At 40.3% G+C, this 21,629-nt stretch overlaps 1 long non-coding RNA gene across 4 annotated transcripts in view; it reads left to right on the forward strand.

The window, feature by feature from the left end:
* LOC107317314 overlaps positions 1-19,442 on the forward strand; it is an 84,147-nt gene extending 64,705 nt beyond the window's left edge. For 3 of the 4 annotated variants that reach the window (XR_004308185.1, XR_004308188.1, XR_004308187.1), the window contains one exon: positions 3,573-3,725. This is a non-coding gene — a long non-coding RNA (uncharacterized LOC107317314). Of the gene's footprint in view, positions 1-3,572; positions 3,726-12,130 lie in introns of those variants that run through there. The other variant, XR_004308186.1, reaches the window with a different exon arrangement.
* Positions 19,443-21,629: the final 2,187 nt, after the last annotated feature.

Genomic DNA, 21,629 nt, shown 5'->3' on the forward strand with positions numbered 1-21,629 from the left:
GGAAGGAAGGAAGGAAGGAAGGAAGGAAGGAAGGAAGGAAGGAAGGAAGGAAGGAAGGAAGGAAGGAAGGAAGGACTCAAGAACTGATAGACTTCAAGGATTTTAAAGTATTTGGAATTAGAATATATAGATTTTTCTGCCACAATGATTGAGATGAGACCCCAGTCTCACACATTCTTAAGATAAGTAACAGAAACTGTGGAAAGAGAACCAGTAGTGTAAGGTGGAAGATTTAGTTAGCTTTATTGTAATTTGTTGGCAAGAAGGTTCAGCAGTGATAGATGTCTTACAGTTAACGAGATGGATGTGAAATATATTTTGCAGGTGTAGACACTGCTTAACTGATGTCATTCCTAAATTTCACTTAAAGGTTTCATTGATTTAATGATTTGTGGGCCAGGAGCTCTCAACCTTGAAAGAACATCTGTTGTCAATGTGCTCATACTTTTAAATTCACATTGACGTTTATTTCCTTGTAATTCTTTCCACTAACCAAATTTTGAAGAACTAATATTAATGGAAACACTGAATGCTCACAGGTGCTTTCCTCAAAATATTCAAAACTCATATTCTTTATGTATGCAAGAGTCACTACCAAGCATTTTATGGCTCTTTACAGGAAAGTGGATGGTGCTACTACTTCCATAAAAATTCTGCACACTCCATTTATTTTTTTCACATAAGAAGTTACTTTGACAAGAGGAGATCATTCTGAAGTCAGAGAACCGTAGAGCAGTTGATGTTGGAAGGGTCCTCATTTCATTCAATCCCTTTTCCTCAAAGCAGCATCAGATAAACTCCTTTGCTGGACTCCGTCCAGTAGACCACGTCTGTCTTGCCCAACACTGAACACAGCACTCCAGATGTGCACTCACCAGTGGTGTAGAAGGGAAAGAGAGCGTCCCTCTACCTGCTGGCACTGCTCTGCCTAAAGCAACTCAAGAAGCTCTTGGTCATCGGGCACATTGCTTGCTGCCCACTGGGACCTGAAAGTCCTTGTTAGCTGCTACCTTCTAGTCTTGTGGTCCCTAGGATGCACTGGTGCGTAGCTTTATTCTTTCTTGGGGCAGGACTTTAGTATTTCTCTCAGGTTCATTCAGGTGAATTTCACAAGATTCCCATTGGAATTCCTACAAATACAAAGCCTCCTCTCCTCCAACAAAGGTCTCATCTACATCTTCCCATTCAGGCAGTCTGTAGCAGACAGTTACCACAACATTGCCCTTGATGTCTGCTCACAAATTCTGATCCATAATCTCCACTGGCTCATTACTTGATACAAAGGAAGAGCTCCATTCATTCCCTCATCTTCTTGGTGAGAGCGTAGCACCCCTTTGCCCATGTGCCTGCATCCATTGCAGAGCTTCAGGAATGTGAGTTATTCCACAACTCCTCCATTATGCCAGAGACTGTAGCCCTATAACTGCACACAGACTACTAATTCCTCCTGTTTGCTCCTTGTGCTGCATGTATTAGTGCATAGGCACATTAGAGTGACAACCAGTTATGCTGACTTTCAGGCTCCTAGTTGAAAGTTCTCCTTGCCAGTTTGCCCACTTGCTGCTTCCTCCTGGTGCCCCTGAGTGGTTCAGATTCAGCTATCAGAGATGCTTCATTCAGCAGCTGTCCCAGTTTCAGCTGTGAGGACAGTGAAGCTATCCCACACTTGCAAGCCTTCAGGTGGAACGATAGCCTTCCTTTTGGTGCCAGAACTCACAGGCTTCTGGCCTTTGCTGTGTCGGGATCCACTTTGTAATATGATTCCTGTCTCATCACTTCAGCTGGAGGTTTGACATCACTAGGCTGCAGGGTTTCAAAGAATATCCGCTTGATCTGATGTGCAATCTCCTGTCCTGCTCTTGCAGCTCTTTCTCACAGGAAGACTGCCCCTGGACAACTGCACATCTCATACAAGTTAGAAGAAAATTTGTTGCAGAGGGAGGGAGATCCAAGGTGATTCCTGAAGCACGAGGCTCCCTGAACTGTCTTACTTCTGGACCTTTATCTTGGTCAAGGCCTCCAGTTTTGTAGATGGGGTTGCTCCAGCAGTTGCTGGGGGCCGCCCTATACAGTGTGACAGAACCATTGCTGAGATGAGTGTGCTGGTCTGAGCAGAACTGTTGGCCTGCTGTTTGTGATCTTCCTTGTGAACTGCTAGGCAGTTAACTCACCAGTGCTCCACCACTCCTAGCTCCCACTGATTGTTAACCTAATATTCAAATCACAAGAAATAGTTTCTTTCCTTGAAAACCAGCAGTGTATTTATCACTTTTGTGGCTTCACACGCAGTTCTTTTTTTTTTTCTTCTTCTTTTCCACTTCTGTGTGGCAGCAGGTAAAGCTTTCAGAGTCCTTTTCTTGAAGGGTCAAAGAATTCTTCAATGGACATATTAACTGGCATCAGTAATTGAGAGGTAGATCTGTGCCGGTGGAAATCTTGAAGGTACCAAACTCTTAACTGAGAAATATTCTTGTTTTACTCTGGAAGTGGATTAGAAAAAAAGGGGGAAAAAAGCATGCCAAGAGATCAAATAGATTCCCTTGTTAAAGAACATCATGATTTATGTTAACAGACTTTGTAGTGAATTGGGAAGACTTGTCAAACAAAACAAAACAAAGTTCCTTTTGATACACCAACTAGAAACACAGAGTAAAAAGTTGTGTTCCTTCGAAACAAAGGAAGGAGAAGGGAACTAAGAAAGAATGAGTAAGAATATGATAAATTTTAAGCACCATGAATTCAATTTTTACATTGTGATTATGAAAGACTTAGTGTACTTCCTTCTGTTTGTCTTCAGCACAGTGGTGCTGTGGCAGCACATGTTGAGTTGTCATGGACACGTGCCACATACTCACTAATTTCCAGCTCTGCCATTTGCTTATCTGGAGTAAGCTCGTGGCTGCTGTCAGTTTCCAGCTTATATAATGCTCACTTCTAGGATTAAGAGCACACAGCACATAGCAGTAATATGTCTATGCAGGGGAAGCTTAAACAAATCATCCCATGCAGTCATTGCGTACAAACTAAGACAATAACTTAATCCTAAGAAAGGAGATGACACATTTGAAAGTTGCTATTTTCATAGACAGTTGTCTCTTATTGAGTTTAATGAGATCAGTAACATAACATGTAAAATTTATTAACTACGTAATCTGGGAGGTGCTTTTTATTCTGATTATTAGCTGTAATTAATTGGCCATTCATCAGTTCCAGTCCTTACCTGCTGAGTGGCATTCCTGTGGACTAGCAATCATTTGCTGCATGTCAGCAGTAGGGAAAACCGGTCTTGAGTACTGTCCCTAATGCTACAATCTGTTTCATGAGGCATATGAACACGGAAGTGGCCTTGCAAGGTGAAACCAATGGTCTGTCTACCCACTGGCACATTTAGAACCAACTTCAGGAACTGGAAGTTTCTCCTCATGGATGAGACAGAAGTAGAAATTCTCCTCAGTGCTGTCCAATGACAGGACAAGAAGGAATGGACATCATAAACACAAACGCAGGAAATTTTCATTTACATATAACATGATTTAATCTTACAAAATATATCTTTATTTTTGCACTCCTAGGCAACGTGCTCTTGCTGACCCTTCCTGAGCAGGCGTTTGGGCTGGATCATTTCCAGAGGTGACTTCCAACCTCAGCAGTTTTGTGAGTCATATCATAGTATCATAGTATCATAGTCTCGTGCGGGTTGGAAGGGACCTTAGTGATCATCGAGTCCAACCCCCCGGGATTCGAGCCTCCTGTGTAGCAGAGCGGCACTTCTACCACTTGCGCCACAGGGGGGATTCGAACTCAAGGCCTCCAGTGTTGCAACACAGCATTCCTACCACTTGCGCCACCGGGGCACACAAGTCTGTGATAAAGCTTAAGATACACACAATGCTTAGCTTCAATCCTTCACATATTTTATTTTCTTCTACCTTCCCTCCCTGTCTAGCATTCAATTAGAGTTTTCACTCTATTGAGGTAACCTCTTTAAAGGCTTGCCTATCATAATCCTAATACACTTGAATGATCAGCTAAGAGCTAGTCCTGATTTTATGTTTTTTTCTTCTTATATACATTACTTATGTTTAAATGTAATTAATTTATAGCGTGCTGTGCTTGGGAGTGGTTGAACGCTCTAGTTGTAGTGCCAGGACAGACAGACAACTTTCACAAAGCATCAGTCTGAAGATAGAGATGGTAATAACAGGACCATTTTTCACACTAATACATGAACTGCAAAGTCCTTCTCACATCTGCCTAATTGAATACATAGAAGCAGAGGCAGCTGCTCTTCTCAAACCAAGAAGAGCACTTGTAGTTCAAGCACTTATTGGAGTGAACGAAGAGGGGAACAGTGTGATTAATATCCGACTACTGTTAATTAGCAGCGTCTCTTGTACTCTGTGCCAGAGGGTCTAATAGTTTAGATGACTGATTCCCTACAGTGCCATGTAAACACAAGATGGTTATCCTCAGTTTTCAGTACTTTCTTTTTAGGGTTGTATTTTCAGCAAGAAGCAGTGTGACATGCAGCATCTAAGTTCTTCTAGGTTCATAGGTATCTTCAGGGTTGAGAGTCTGGGTCAGCACAGTGGCAGAATGGGGGCTTCTAGCAACCAAGTGAGTTTACATAATGATATAAAATATTGGCAGAAGCCAGAGTTTAAAATGCTGTCGTTTTGATTAGCATGAACTGGTATAACCTTCATGGAAGGAAGGGAAAACAATCTTTTTCACTTATGTCAACAAGTATAGATTGCTGATCTATCTAGTTTGTGTGTTTGTTCTGATTTGTTTTGTTTATGAGGACGAAGGGGGTGCAATAGGGGGGAAGTTTATGTTCTTTTCAAACCATGTTTCAAATTTCTAATGGGTTTCCCCCTCAGAAGTATCATCCTGTTATTACGGTGAGAAGACTTGCCATGAAATGAGACCAAATCTGAGTTAGTTTGTCATGATCCATTTTCAGAGTCTAATGTTACTGGACACATTACTGCACTTAAAAAGTACCAAGAAAATGCTGTTTCAGAGCCATCCAATTATTTATATGCAAGTATTAACTGTGAAGCAGCTCGGCATTATGTTTATGCTGGCACATTTTGCATCTCTCTTTAAATATCTGTGTAAAAACTGTCTTGCTGAAGGTCGTTAAAACTGTTTCTAACTAATGCATATATAAACAGACACATATATGCATACATTTATTTTTATTTATATTTCCACTTTTTAATGTACAGATATGGGGGTTTGATTTTCTGCTAGAAATATGTGGAATATTAGGGATGCAAATGTAAAACTCCTTAAAGGCAGAAGAGGTTTGCTTCTGTGTTCAAGTTTATTTCCATATTTGCAAGTTGAGATGATGAATGTTGTGGATCATTTTTTTAAGTCTAATTTAAATATGTAAATATTGCAAAATCGCTGCACACCCAGGCTCTCTCTGAACAAATCTTCTGATTTGATGGTGTCATGGATCTTTCCAATCTAACCTTTGCTGGTAGAAGAAAATATTTTCACACTAAATTTGCTGATATGCAAATCTCAAAACGAAACCTCTGTATAAAGTGAATCTTATATTCTATGTGAACATGTAAACTGACAGCAAAAAAAACTTCATTCAGAAGTAGAAATGGGATTTCTGCACATAGTGACCGGGGATTAGATGAAGTGGACAGGAAGCCTTGGGCAGCAAACTGCAAGCCCCATCCTTGAGGAATGTTGTGTAATAATGAATTGTAACAGACATTTTAAAACACCCCTATTCTAATAAGTGGCAAATCTTACCTCAAAAGTCTCCCACTTTCAGTCATATCCCTCTGTTAGATTTAGTGGCAGTGCACTCATTTCATTGGTCAGGGATGTGTTAGGGTGTGCCTTCTGTCTGTGTGTTTTCAACGAAGAGAATCACAGAGCCGTCTGAGTTGGAAGGTTCTGTCTGGTCCAACCCCCTGGCTTTGTATGTCCCCAGCAGGGACACTCACAGCTCCATCAGTGCTCAGAGCCCAACTAGCATGACCTTGAGTGCCTCCAGGGATGGGGCACCCACCACCTCTCTGGGCAACCTGTGCCAGTGCCTCACCACCTCTATTATATACAACTTCTTCCTTACATCTAATCTAATCTCCCCTCATTTAGATTGAAACCCTTTCCCCTCATCCTATCACAACAAGCCCTGCTATGGAGTCCCCTTCCTTCTTACACACCCCCTTTAGATTCCGAAAAGCCAGAGCCTTCTCTTTTCCATGCTACACAGCACCAGCCCATCCTCACAGGGAGGTGTTCCAACCCTGGGATCATTTCTGTGCTCCAACAGCTCCGTGTCTCTCCTGTACTCCTGTGGATGCAGTGCTCCAGGTGAGGCCTCACAGTGCAGAGCAGAGAAGCAGGACCACCTCCCTCAACCTGCTGGCCACACTGCTTTCATTTTGTTTTGTATCCTTTTGTTTTTATCTGAAGAGCATAACTGTTTAAGGAATGGAAGGCCTTTATTCTAAAGATTGCCAGCAGATACAGTACCCTTGCAGGCAATGTAGGCAGAAAGGTTTAGGAACGAATGCAAAGATTAACCCAGACATTATCTCTATCACAGAGTTACAGGTATAAAACCACAACAGTTAGAGGAAGTTTGCATTTTTGCAGCTGCAGGTTTCCTCTGGGCTTTCTTTACAGTGCTTACTACTCATAAAAATGACATAATAAAATATTCATGAATAGCAGGTGTAATGCATTAAACATGATGAGCCTGCAGTGGAAGAATACTACTGTTGAACTGAAAGTTGTCAGCACAGACAAATACACTGTGTAAGGATATATGGAACGTGAGGTGTTGCATTAGGCGTGCACGAACACTCAGGATGTAATGCGATAGGCCCTCCCCTGCTCGGTTATGCATATGTAGAAGGGGTTATGCATATGTAGAAGGGGTGTAGACGAAGTAGATAGTGGCTTATTTAAACCGCTAACACGCATAATAAAACGCCATTTAGCTATTCACCATATTGGTGTGAACGTGTAGTTAAATGGGCCCCAGCTGGACCAGGCCGGATTCGCGGAGGCTTAGCCCTTGAATCCTGGCGTGATAGGGACCACTGGTAACAGTGAGGGTAACCAGGATACAAGGACGTCTGTTTCATGAGGATATGTGATTAATCATATACAGAGCTATTTGGAGTATAACGTGTATTTTTCTCAGATTTGCTAGCAAAATTCAATCATCTGGACTTGCTGACATGGAGGAGGATACCAAAGAAGTACTCAGATTTGGGGCTGGAGAATGGATGAAAAGGAAAACAGCACATGCTTGATCACATAAAGAACGAGCACGTGATCCTAGACAGACAGCATGGCTTCACCAGTGGAAGGTCATGCTTAACTAATCTTGTGGCCTTCTATGATGGAGTGACAACGTTGGTGGACGAAGGGAAGGCGACCAATGTCATTTACCTGGACCTGAGCAAGGCCTTTGACATGGTCCCCCATCACATCCTCATCTCCAAATTGGAGGGAAGTGGATTTGATGGGTGGACAACTAGATGGATAAGCAATTGGTTGAAAGGCTGCAGACAGAGGGTGGTGGTCAATGGCTCTATGTCCAGGTGGAGGCCGGTAATGAGCGGTGTCCCTCAAGGGTCTCTCTTGGGACCGGTGCTCTTTAATATCTTTAAAAATGACATCGATGAGGGAATGGAGTGCACCCTCAGCAAGTTTGCTGATGACACCAAGCTGAGTGGTGCAGTCGATACGGTGGAGGGAACGGATGCCATTCAGAGGGACCTTGACAGGCTGGAAAGCTGGGCTCGGGTGAACCTAATGAGGTTCAACACGGCAAAGTGCAAGGTTTTGCACTTGGGCCGGAAGAACCCCAGGCACCTGTACAGGCTGGGAGGAGTTGTCCTTGAGAGCAGCTCGGCAGAGAAAGACCTAGGGGTCCTGTTCTGGCAGCCCGGAAAGCAAATGGGATCCTGGACTCCATCAGGAGAGGGGTGGTCAGCAAGGATAGGGAGGTGATTGTCCCTCTCTACTCTGCTCTTGTGAGGCCCCATCTGGAGTACTGTGTCCAGGTGTGGAGCCCTCAGTACAAAAAAGACATGGAGATTTTGGAAAGGGTCCAGAGGAGGGCCACAAAGATGATCAGAGGGCTGGAGCACCTCCCCTGTGAGGACAGGCTGAGGGAGTTGGGTTTGTTCAGCCTGGAGAAGAGAAGGTTGCGGGGTGACCTCATTGCAGCCTTTCAATACCTGAAGGGAACTTACTCCCAGGAGGGGAGTAAACTCTTCGAAAAGGCTGATAATAGCAGGACTAGGGGAAATGGTTTTAAGTTAAAAGAAGGAAGATTTAGGTTGGATATTAGGGGGAAGTTCTTTACTAGGAGAGTGGTTAGGTCCTGGAACAGGCTGCCCAGGGAGGTTGTGGATGCCCCGTCCTTGGAGGTGTTCAAGACCAGGTTGGACAGGGCTCTGGGCAACCTGATCTAGTAAAGGTGTATGTTTGGTGGCCCTGCCAGGCAGGGGGGTTGGAACTACATGATCCTTGAGGTCCTTTCCAACCCGGGTCATTCTGTGATTCTGTGTGATTCTGTAATACTCATACAGAACATAACAGACTCATTTTTTTTCCTGCATCTAAGTGATTTTGTTAGAGGAAGTAATTTTTTTGTTAATTTATATGGCCATCTGATATGGCCACGGATGCTGGAAAGAATTAGGGTCAGTTCTAGGGGTTTAGAGACCCACCCCTGTGAGTGTGGGGGTGAATTACCACCGTGCAGGTATATGTGACCCAGGAGCAAAGCGCAGTCCTGCTCAGCTGCTGCGGCCATCTGTGGTTCTGTGTGAAGGTGGAAAGGAGGTGGTCATCTGTGCCAGTCAGACTGTGGAGAGGGCAGGAAAACATCTCTGGCCACAGCTTTGCTGAGTGCTGGCACTCCTGGGTGACAACATGTGAGGCATGATGCAGCATTACCCCACTTTCTAATATTGACATTTTTTTCATTTTCTACAGTGTTTTCTAGATGTGAGCACAGGAAACAAGCCGGTCAGCCACCAGTTCTCTGAAGCGTGAGATGGCAGATGTTTGACTATTGACTTGTTTTAAATGGTGTACTTCATTTTTGATCATTTTCTTTAGCTGTCCTTCTCCTCAGTCTTCAGGTTCCTTATTAACAGAAGACTGGCAAAATCTGCAAGACAGCAGCAAGCTCCATGTAGCACTGCTGTACATTTTCCATGTATCACAATAATACAGGGTTCATTAAACACTGCATTACTTGTGTTATGGAGTTGTTTCAGACACCTTGTCCTTGCCAAAGGCTATTCTTGTTATTAACACACTGGTCTTTTTTCTCTCACCTTTTTTTTTTTTTTTTTTTTTTACCCCAAAACGTGCATTCATTTTTATTAAGATTATTTATGATGGTATCTGTCTAAAGAATACCTTTAGATTCCTTTAATATTTACCCCTGTTATTCTCATTTGGATGCATGAGCAATTTAAGTTTTCTCAGCCACTGGCAATACCAGCTCTGGAGAGTTTCCTAAGCAAAATTATTAATAACAATAACAATAATAATAATAATAATTATTATTATATATATATGAAACTTCAGAATGTGATGCTCCATTCACTTTCTGGTATTTGTGATGTTAACAGATAAGTGTGACTTGGGATTCTGGAGGAGAAAAAAGTGCACAGTGAGAGTTACATCTTACAAGTACTGTGTGAATGGGGATGGTGAAAAGTAGAGTGACAGCATAAAAGCACTGCGAATAATGGAGAATTTTGCTGTGAGTTTGTCGAGACTGCTGTGTGTTACTATCGTTTTACATCAAAGTACTGAACAGAAAATACACACTAATTATCATTTAGCATGGAGTCAAAGGGAGACCTGCCACATGCTTGAGTGGGGGAACAACGTGAGGAAGAAGGAGCTGGAGAGTTGAAGCATTTTGAACTGACCTCAGACTGCTCTCCCTAAGCAACCAGAAAGGGGGTAGAGGAGTCAGGAGTGTTGCTGAACCTGGGAAGGAGGAGGATAAGGAAAGGTGAATTAAGTTTTATTATATTTCTTACTATCCTATCCTCTTTTAAATTGAGAATGAATTAATCTTCCCCAGATTTACTTTTTTTTTCCCAGGCAATAGCTGATGAGCAATCGCCCTGCCCATGTCTCAACCCGTAGGTTTTTTCACCTTGTCCTGATGAGGAGACTGAGTGAGTGAGTGGCTTGCTGGGCATCCAGTGACCAGACGAGGTCAACTTACCACACAGACATACAGAGTGCTTGTTATAAGCCCACCTCTTAAAGCAATTATACCACAGCACTAGGGCTCTCCTATAGCTAAGAATGCTTTTCCTCTACAGGAATACGTAGACCTTCCAGAAGCCTAGTGACAGTCTGACCCTGGTGCAATAGTCTGTTTGGTTTAAGTAGTGCTTATAATTAGCATTCATATTTATTTTCTGTGTTTAGAAATTAGATAAATATGTAGAAACTTCACTATTTCTTCATTTTAAATGTTGGCTTGCAGTGATTTGACACTTTATAACTTCAGAAGCATGCTGAAGCTCTTTGCTTTCTACATTTGTGCAAAGTTTAGCACTGAAAACAAACCACAGTGAATTAATTTAAAAATACATTCAGAAAAGGCTCCCTTACTGCAGTTTTGAACTTTGCCACTGATTACAGAGTCATTAGTGGCTAATTACGAACAAACCGTAAGCAATCTGTCAGCAGCAGAAAATTATTAAAAAAAAATACAGTCCTTGCCACTCAATGGAGTAGTTAGAAGAATAGAAAAAATAACAGCTTTGCATCTTTAGCTCGTAATAGTAGGTGTCAGTAGTTCTCGCAGACACTTAAATTACATAATCAGATCTTAAGTTTCAGGAAGGTCAAGGAGATGCTACTTAGGTTTTCCTTCAACCTGTGTATTTACAACTTATTCTGGAGTACAGAAATAGTTCATGAAGTGAAATGAATCAGAATCTATCCTTTTGCTGTTGTTGTTTTTTTCCCCCTGATACATACAGCCTTATTAGGGTAGCACGCTGGGGCTTTTCCTTATCGTTCCTACAAAATGTGTGCCTATTGAGTTTGGATGTTCATTCTGTGTTGGCGGCCAGGCTGCCTGTGCCAAGCAGGGCAGTTCAGCCCATTTCCCTGTTACTCTGGGGCTTTGCAGTTGTTTCACGGCTGTCATTCTGTAGCCCTGAAACAGCATAAAATATTCTGAACATGATCCAGGCTGAAGTCTGGAGCTCATTTTAAACACATCGTTTATATAATTATTTTGATGACAGTGTTAACACTTTTCATGAACACGAGTCTCACTGGAAATGTTTTCATTGAAGACTGTCTTCTAAAACTCATAGAGAAATGTAATGGCAATGAACAAAACAACTGCACGAATGCATGGAAGATTTCACAGCTTTTACTGCATGTATTTTGCATGCATTTCATTGTGTGTATTTTAATTTCCACATTATTACAGAAGCATTCCATGGTGGTAGCTCAAAGTCCATGAGGTCTGAGTGCTTTGAGTTTTCTTTGGCAAAAGTCATCTTTGTTTCATTGCGAGCCCAGCTGTGAAGAATATTATATATTGATAGTATTTTTCTAAAAAGCATTTTTGCTGTATATTAAATCTAAATTATATTGTTCAACTCTTTTTCACCTTAAACCCTTTGAAACATGCAGCAAAATGTAATCAACATAATTCAGCAAAGGAAATACGCTGCATCATTTAGTGGTGTTAAACACATATTTGATGAGACTGCTCACAGTCCATCCTTGGGCAATGTTTCTATTTCCTCTTTGTTCTTCTTCTAACCAAACCCGCAGGTTTGCAGGATGAGAGCAGATCCCGACCTCTGTCTGCTATTGAATAAGGCTGAACTTTGAAGGCACCTTGCTAATTGCAAAAAAGGGGGCAGAAATGGGATTGGGAAACACCTTTGTGTTTTCCATAAGAAATTGTTTCATTTCCTGCCTTCTGAAATATTTTTCCTTTTCCCAATCTTGTTCTTCCTTTCTCCCCCTCTTTTTTTTCTCTGTAAGTTTCACACAATGAAGCATCTCATATAAATCCCTGTTCTGTGAGACCCCCTGGTAATCTTATCTTCTTTCCATTCACCAGGAACAGAGATCTGGCTCAAGCTATCCTGGAAGCAGAGGAAGACAGAAGAAGCTACTATAGACCTGAACTGAATCTTGTGAGAACCACCTTCTTGTTCCCACTGCCCACCAGGCACCACAGGAGAAGGAGTAGCAAAATCTGAGTGTTAGCCAGTGTCCCTTAGCTGTCTTTTCAAACTGTCTGGAGACACTGTTCTGAGTACCTGAGCTCCTTAAGAAATTTAAGTAGAAGAAAGTTATTTACTTTGTGTAAAACAGTATGATATAGATTTAGTTGTATTAATAATACATTCTGCCAGACTGCCCATCTGCTGCCATCTGTCACACAGCAACAACGTGTAATAGGATATTGATGGGAAGGTTCAACCTCTGCTGCCATGCCACCAGCATCCACTTCTGACATGGTGAGGCAGCATCATCATATAGGAGGCATTACTTTTGGAGTATCCCTCATAGTAGTAGACAAGCACTAGGCATCTTTAGATGCAGATTTATTTACAGGTACAGGTGGTGACATATTTTTTTGTGTGTAGTTAAATCCTCATAGCGTACAAAGTAGCTGTTGTAACTGCTTAGGGTCAAATGACTGATTGGTACATCACTAATATTTACAGCTGAACTCCAACTGAAAAGGTCTTTTTGCTGTTATGAATCAAGCAAAGCACCTGCCTGTCTTATGGTCCCTCTGGTTTGAGGGATATGATTTTAAGGGATATGATTTAGCTGGGAAGTATTGGTAATGGTTGGACCGGATGATCTTCTAGGTCTTTTCCAACCTTGATAATTCTGTGATTCTGTGATTCTGTGAGAAGCAGTCCCCAGTGCTCACTGCCCTGTGGCCAACAGTGTTATTTAAAGAAAACCTCATAGACAACATCAGTTCCTGCTCTCCTTCTCACTTCCAGTTGTAAGTTTTAATTTTGTGTGGCTCCCAGCATTATTGTTGCCTCTTGCAGGGAGCATATTCCTAGGGACACGAACATGAGGAAGGAACGTGCTTTTTGTTTTCTCAAATAGTTTTCTCCCAACCCACAAGTTGTACTTTTAGTTCTCTCCCCCATTCCACTGTGAACTGGGGGGAATGAGTGAACAGAGGTGCAGTGCTGAGCCACCTGCTGGGTTAAACCACAACGTTTTATCACTCCAGATCCATACAATCATTTCTGCACATGTTGATTATAGCCCTTGTACAGTAAAGAGATTCTGCCTGGAAGAGTTCACTTATCTCTTCATAAAACTGAAATATAGATCGAGCCTTCTATGGATGAGGACAGCTGGGCACTAAAATGTTTGTGCTTGTCAACGCTATGCACAGTGCAGTGTAATTATCACATGCTTATTAATATCTTTTTCCTGATGTGTATATCTGCCTACACGTACAGGAAATCGTCTCAGTTAATGGATGAAGGAAAGAAACATCTGAACACAAAAGTTCTTTTGCAAAAGAGATACTTAAATATTGTACTGGAACTACTACAGTTTGTATTCACAGACCAGGTAGCTACTCCTGAGAGAGATGTTCTCCCAGAGTATACACTGGGGCTCGCTTATCTGCTCTCTGTGGAATGTGAAGGGTGAATTGTATGGTTCTGTCTTCAGCCATACGACTGAGCTGGTTCTTTTTTCTCCATGGTCCATCTTTTTTCCCTTTTCTTTTTGTTACTGCTTCTCATGCCTTCCCCAATTAAGATCATAAATTCTCATATTTTTGTGGGTTTTCCTTTAGGAAAGACTCGCCAGGTGCTTTTCCCTTCTTCTGGGAGAATATATACATGGAAAATGTTTCATTTCAGAGGTCAGTAACAAGAAGGAGGAGAAGCTGAAATACATTTTCATCTGCACAGATCCATCAGCTTAGCATCAGATAGGCAGAGTCTGAGATTAACAAGCTTTACCTTGACAGTGACTCAACTATGAAAGCAGTACTGTGACATTTCTTAAGAAAGGCTGCCCACATGCATATTTACAATTCAACCTGTTGGTTTTTTTCTCTCACTCGCTAATCTCTCTCCATTTTGTAGTGAATTACTTACTATAATACTGCAAAAGGAGTTGGTTATGGGCTGTACCTCTTGGCATTTAGGGCACAAGAGAAGTACCAGAATTTCTCTGGTTTCATATTCACTTGTACAGTGTGACGGTGAATGTGGATGCAAAGAGAATAGCAAGTAACCACCCTTTCTTATAGAGACTTCATGCATGTCAGAATACATCCCCTAAAAGCAACAGAGCAATCTTCCTCAATGTTTTGCCTCTCTACTTTTGGTGTTGTTTTTTTTTTTTTAAACAAATAGTCTAGACCAGAAATCCATATTTTCTGTTTGTGTACCCAACAGACAAACTAATAAAGAATACAAGACATATATTCAGATATACAAAATCCTGTCCTAATCAGATGGATCGAAACCTATAAGCACAGGTAATTAGGAAAGATGTAGTTGGCCATCCAAAAAACATTCTTCAGATGTTTCACATGGTAACGTGAGACACAAATGTGGTATCAAGAAGGTCTCTTTTGTCTGCATGTTAGCATTCACTTATCTTGGATTAACTGGGCATTAACAGATGCTGAAACATGGGGAATCTTTTTTTCTTCTTTTTTTTTAATTAGGCGGAATAAAAGCCTTTTATTTGCTATTTAAGGCTTTTGTGGTACTTCTTTGTAGTTATTTTTTCATTGTCTGGTATTTTGCCCACTCAGCAGATGAAACAGCTGTGAGATGAGCGGTTCTTGCCTACAGGATATTATTGTAGCATTAAAATGATGCACGCTCATCATCTAGTGAAATCCTTATATTTTTATATATTTCTTTATAATTGTTTGTCATTTATTTATTTTTATGTATAAGCATAAATATGCATGCTTTCATTTATTTTTAACATGTTTTCCTGCTTAAAAATCACCTTTATGCTCAGTCTGCAAAGAAAATTGGGTATCGATACATACTTGTCTAAAAACATCAATGTGAAAGTTTCCAAATGTTTTTTTCAGCCATTATTAACAGAAATTAGTTGTGATTTACGCATAGTTCTCTGCCTTCAGGGTTTTTGATTGCTTTAGCTGTTCTTTTTGATGAAATAAAAAGATGAAGTAAAGATGAATTTAAAATAAATGAATTAAAAAATACAGAAATAAAATGGAGCAGGTCTGGATCATGACAAGCTGGTATTAGCTGTGGTGTGCAAAAGGAGCACAAATTCCATGAGTTTCCCCAGAATTCTGTGGCTGCAGTAGGTGCTCAATGCCAGGGATGGATAACGCACACAACGCATGAACATATTTGCACCACAACATTCTGTGGCGCTAACAGAAAAATATATGTAATATAGAAGCACTCATGGAAGCAAAGATAAAGAATGCAATTGCTATTTTTTTTCCCCCACTAATAGTCACATATGACGTTTGCATGTTTTATGTCAGTGAATTTAAGAGCTAACGATGTCATAGTAGAATGCAGATAGGACTGAGCGCTGGTCAAAGTGCTTCAATTTATTTATTTATCTGTTTATTAAATTTGTATGCTTTTCTCCAAAACAGGACAAAGTGCACCAGTTTCAGTGACCCTGCTCAGGGACAAAGGGAAAAGGTCAAAGCATTCCATTTGAAGAACATATGTTCCTGGGCTGTCTGGATTATGTTCATTAGATAGTGTAAGAATATAACAACAATAAGTCTTATTTTCAAAATCTAATAAAAACTAATGAAAGGGATTGTATTTAAATGAAAAGTTTTAATGATACTTAAATTGTTCTTCCTTGCAGATATCCATGTTTTATTACATTCTTTTATTAGCTAGCACTAGTATTTGCAATAACATTATCTGAGATTAACATCTATTCCTCATATAGTGTTACTTGAAGATAAATTGTTTGATAATCCAAGTAAAATGCTTGGCCTTTGTGCAATAGAATAAAAAAGGGACAAAAGAGTTGCCAAAATGTGAGTAAATAATACAGGTCATAAGCAAGGATAAAGACCATATACACAAACATATGAATTTTCCAATAAAGAATGCCATGGCAGGGCAACTGATCTGCACTCTGTGTAAACTGAAGAGATTTCATTTCCCTTCCCTACTGATGTGTACAAACTGCAGAGATGTTTGGCTTTGTGAAGGGCTCTGGAGCCCTTTCCTTTTCTGAAAATGTTGTTAAGTGACAACCTGTTATTCCCAGGAATCTTAACAACTGTATTGTAAATAGTAATGCATAATTTCTTTTAACAAAACTTTCTAAGATGAGTCTAATTTCAGGCCATGAAATAAATGCCGTGTTTGCATTATGCTTGTTTCAAGGCTACAAGAGAACTTTCGAATCCTGCAACGAACATTAAATGAGTTTCAGTGCTTAATGGATTACTGCACAACCCCCTCCAACTTTTCTAGGGATAAGGATCTGATTTGCAATGAAAATGATAACAGGATGTTGGTTTTTCTTTCATAGTCTTTGTCTGTAAAAGAAGGCCAGGTAATATAATGCTAAGGCAATATCACTTAGGAAACAGAATTCATATTGTGTGTACTGAAACCAAACTAAAAGCTGCAGAATCCACTCTACTAATCTTTGGAGATAACATGCTCATAGCTCTAGTCATAGCACAGCTGTGTGGGAATCCTTGGCACCCAGGAGCACTACATTCTACTTTCCTCTCAACATTTAAGAGCAGAAATATTTTAAGGCAGTCCTAACAGCCATTTCTTCTGGGGGTTGCTATTGTGGAGAGAGGAAGGATACAGTACTGTAGTATTTTAGCATTGTGGCTGTTGTGCAATAAAGAACACCACCAAAACCAAACAACAACAAAACACAACCCTGTGTCATCAGTTTTCCTACTGATGAAAATGTATCACAGAACAGACTCCGCTATGTTGAGTAGGGAGGAATATTAGAGTATCACTGCACTGCTTTAGTGTGTGCTCAGCAGTTGATGCATCTGAAAAGTCAGGATTCTGAAGTTCATCCTTATCATTTTGGCACTGCTTTTAAAAGTGCTTCCACAGATTTACTAACATAGGTTTTTGATGTTTCTGTGAATATTTGAAGTATTGTACTATTTGGGATAAAACTCTATGACAACTCTATGAAGTTCTTAACATGTACGAATAAATAAGTTCAGATAGATGTTGTGGCCTAAGAGTATGTGTTCATTCTTCTTAATTAAAATACATACTTGGAAATTCTGAAAAATGCCTCATTTCAGTGCAGTGACATTTGAAGATGTTTTTAATTCTTTTTGTCCTTGTTTTGGGGCTTTATTCACCAGCAAAACTAGAATCTAAGCAATAATGATTTTACAGATGATTCATAATGTCAACGGCACCAAGATCCACTGGAGAACAATTTTATTAGCTCATGATTTTAATGTTCTGTAGCAGCCAGACATTCCACAAGCTGTGAAAGAGTGCATGTTTGATACTCTACAAAGTTCTTTGGAATAAAAACAGTGTCATTATATTCAGTCTATTGAATTGTATGTTTTCAGTGAAGAGCTTTGATTTCTTTTCCCTTAACAAATTACTAAGGCAGGACTTTCCCTTGATGAACACACGCTGACTATGAATGATAAATATTTTGTTCCATAACTGCTTCTTAGTATCCTCGAGCATAATCTTCTCCATAACTTTTCCAGGCACTGAGGTTAGACTAACAGGTCTGTAGTTTTCTGGGTCTTCTTTGAGCTGGAAATAAGACTGACTTGCTCCCTGTCAACAGAGGTGTTCCCAGAGTCTCCAGACCTCTGGTAAATTTTAGTAGGGTTCAGCTACAGCACCTGCTAGCTCCTGCAACACTTTGATATCCATTCATCCTTTAATAGTGCTCTCTGTAACTCCTATGAGATTTTCTCTCTGTTATTTTCTGTGCCCACGGTTTTTCATGTGAAATCCAGTAGTTTTTCAAGGTCTACTCAATGAGCTAAAACTCGGGCCAGGGCCAGCTCATCTGCCTGCCTATCGATGCAGTCATTCCACTGTACTAAGACATGAATCTAAACAAAGTGATTTTCCTTTTTGGGAAGCTGTAGAAAAACAAGGAAAGAGAAATGAAAATGGCTGACTAAATGTTATCCATATGATATCACAGAAAGAAACTAGCTTCTGTAGCTCAAAAAGAAATATTCTGAAGGAATACAGTAGGATAAAAGCGGGTGAAAAGGAATAGGGAGTATTAAATGAAATTATTAAGCAGCGTGTTGAAGGAAAACAAGTACCTTTATCATGCAAATAATGTTGCAGTACTGAGACAGCACTAATTGAGAATTAGTGTAGCCTGTTTGGAGAGGATCCTGTGAGCTGGCCTACAAAGAGGAGAGAATGTCTACATACTGTGGGTGATGTGAAGATGATGGATTTGCACAGATCTCTAGCAACGGTACAAGAAGTAAGACATTGTCATGCTGACTGGCACTCGATTTAGAACAGAATATTATGAAGATGTTACTGGTTAGATACCTGAGCAAGAAAGTTACAATTGACTTAAGTGCCTGAAGTTGTTGACTTCCCAGCTATTGCTATGACCAGTAAGACGGGGAATCATTAGTGATTTCCAGTAGTACGGCTGTCTGCAAAATAGCCTCTGACATCCAGAATAACCACTGGGGCGTGAGAGGTTGAATAAAGATACTTGTGAAAAACTGTATCTCTTTGTTCCAGTGCAAGCTTACAAGAAATACTGGAAGAAATGTTACAAGGCCATATTTCTCTGATTCAGCGTATATGTTCTGTGTAGGTTCTTCAGAAGAACAAATCTCCATGCGTTTGCAGCTTCTGTGATGCAGCTGTTTACTAATTTAGTGTACAGCCCTCTTCAAGACTTTAGATTCTGCTGAATGGATACTCTTCTAAGCACTGGTTTAAAATATTAAATATTAAAACTTTCCTGTAATAACACTGTAGGAAGCATTTCCCACTTGTGATAATGTCCAAAGTCCACTACAGAAGTTGAAAATTCTGTCTCCAATCCCATTTGGATCCAGGCATTAGTCTGTGAGGTTCCTGTTTTTTTTCTCTCACATTTCATAAGGATGCTATTTAACATTAGGGTAACCTGAATTTGACCAAACCATCATAAAGTCCTTTGGGTAGTCAGTTTTTAGCACAAGCAAAGACTAGTATAACGGAGTGCTTGCTAGAGAGGAACTTCCAGTCTTCTACAGGTGAAGTGTCACGTGTTACTTTATTCCAACATTAAGACAAACAGAAGTTTGTGTGCATTATTTTTAATTGAATGGACTCGTGCCAAATACATGACCTTCATAAATGTATTTTTCTAATGAAAACAAGTGAGCTCCAAATGCTACTGACAGCTTAAGCTAAGAAAATAAAACTAATTATGCTCAAATTAAATTAATTTTCCAAGAAAATTTATTCCAAGAAAAATTAAAAATGCAAAGGTCATGGGATTTTTTTGCATTTTTCCCCCTTTTAACTCACCCTACTGAGACTCCATAATTGAAATAGAAATAATTAATTAAGCAGCAGTGGGAAAAAGGAAGCTCCAATCAATCTAAGTGTTCCCTTGATAATTCTGAAGTATCTTATGTTTATACAGATTTAAATTACTGCATATTACTAATGCAGTTCTTTATTATTTTATTGCAATGTAATTGTGATATCAGTGGCTGTAATTTAAAGGCAGAATTTCCTTCACGAATGCTGTATTCATATACTTTACAGTTCAAGATTTGTTTTTTAGTTTACTTCACTTATGTCATGTGAAAAGGTTTTTTAAAATGTCTGTAATCTGTAAACTCATGGCAAAAACTTCCATTAATGTGTCTTATTATTTGAACCACAGCTTTTTAGTTTTAATATTAAGTACATTTTCCCCATTTATCATGTACATTAATTTCCAAACACTTTATTCCTGAAATCAAGAGTCAGCTGACATCAAGGAACAGGCCATTTACATGGCATGAATGGGATTTTTCTGTTTTAATTCTTTTGTGTGTCACATCCTTGGCTTAGATCAATTTATGCTTCCTAGTTATACAAACACTGTACATACATAGTGCTGTGAACTGGAAGGTCAAAAGGACTGAGACATTTTAGTCCAGTCTAATCCAGTTTGTTCAGAAAAGTTCAGCAACTTTAGTAGATACACAGGAAAATGTTATCAAACACTGCACAATCTGGGAAGTTTAATTTAACATCATTTGATTATTGTTTATGCTTCCCATTCTCATAATTCTACATGACTAAACCTAAGTTTAGTACAGTATCTTTCTTTCCTTTGTATCATGTAGTAGAGAGACATTTTATTCATTAGCGTATGTAGATTTTCCTGTTGAACTTACACATTCACAATCTAAATGCAAAGACTGACTGTGAAATATCACTTTGGCTAATTACCCTAAGTTTGTTCATTGACTAGTGAGGCAAACAAAATGAAGCATTCCATAACTGTGCTTATCAGAATGTTAAAATATCTTTTAAATTAAGATACCATATAAGAATTTGCCTTTTCATCTTTGAAACTACTTACCATTTACAAAGAAAAGGAAGTTATAACTGGAAAAACAGCTTATTTCTTTATCAAGGTGTTGAGATTCTCAAAAAGGCACCAAGGAGAGCTGTTTAATTAAGCTTGCTAAACAAATGCCTAAACTTTCTGTGTGAGTATTTATCTTGCACTAAGCAGCCCTTTTTGCCCTTGTTAAACACTGACTCATATCAGAGGCATTACAAACACAGTATTTTAGGAAGATCGTGAAGTCTGATTATTAAGACAGGGAGCAACACACAGAGCCACAGCAACTGTTGTAGCTGTTACCAGTCTTCTTCAGAGGATCCTGGTGACTGCTCTGGGTGAGAGCTTGCTTCTGGCAGGCTGGAAGATGCTACACCTCATATCCGCAGATGACTTTCTTCCTGGGGATTTAGCTCCGTGCAGCTCCTCTGCACCTCTGCAGAAACCTTGCATGTGGTGTAGCAGCGGATCCTGTGGTGGACAAATGGCTATAGATGCTCTCAGCAGTGCTAGAAGAACTGCTGCTGTCATCGCTGGACTCTTCCTGCACAACTGGCAGTCTACCAGCCCACATTCGGGAATCACCAGAGTCAAGAAAAGAGCCATGAGCCCGTGATGTTGTGGGCTGGATGGCCGGCATGCCCTGAGCAGCGCCAGCAGTGTTGAAAGCATCACCTCTTGCCTGCACTCTTTGCTGCCTGGTGCTCATCACACTCCTTGGCATGGAAATATTCCAGCGTGACAACAGCTGCTCATCAAGAATTCTTCGGGGTCCTGAGATCATACGAGGGCACCCACAGGCCCTCCTGCTGATCTCAGTGGGATCCTGGAAACTCCCTGCTTCTCCCAGCGCTTCAGTCATGGCCACAGCTGGTTCTTCTCTTTCTCCTCCCTCAGACACAGACAAGAGGAGTGCTGCTGCATTGGCCTCCACCGCAGAGCATGCAGACTCAGAAGAATACGAGCTTTCTGAATCTTCTTCTGTATCTACATGTGATGCAGACAGAGGCTCCAGGAGAGATGCTGAACACACA

Source organism: Coturnix japonica, chromosome 8 (assembly GCF_001577835.2).
Source record: "Coturnix japonica isolate 7356 chromosome 8, Coturnix japonica 2.1, whole genome shotgun sequence".
Lineage (NCBI taxonomy): Eukaryota > Metazoa > Chordata > Aves > Galliformes > Phasianidae > Coturnix > Coturnix japonica.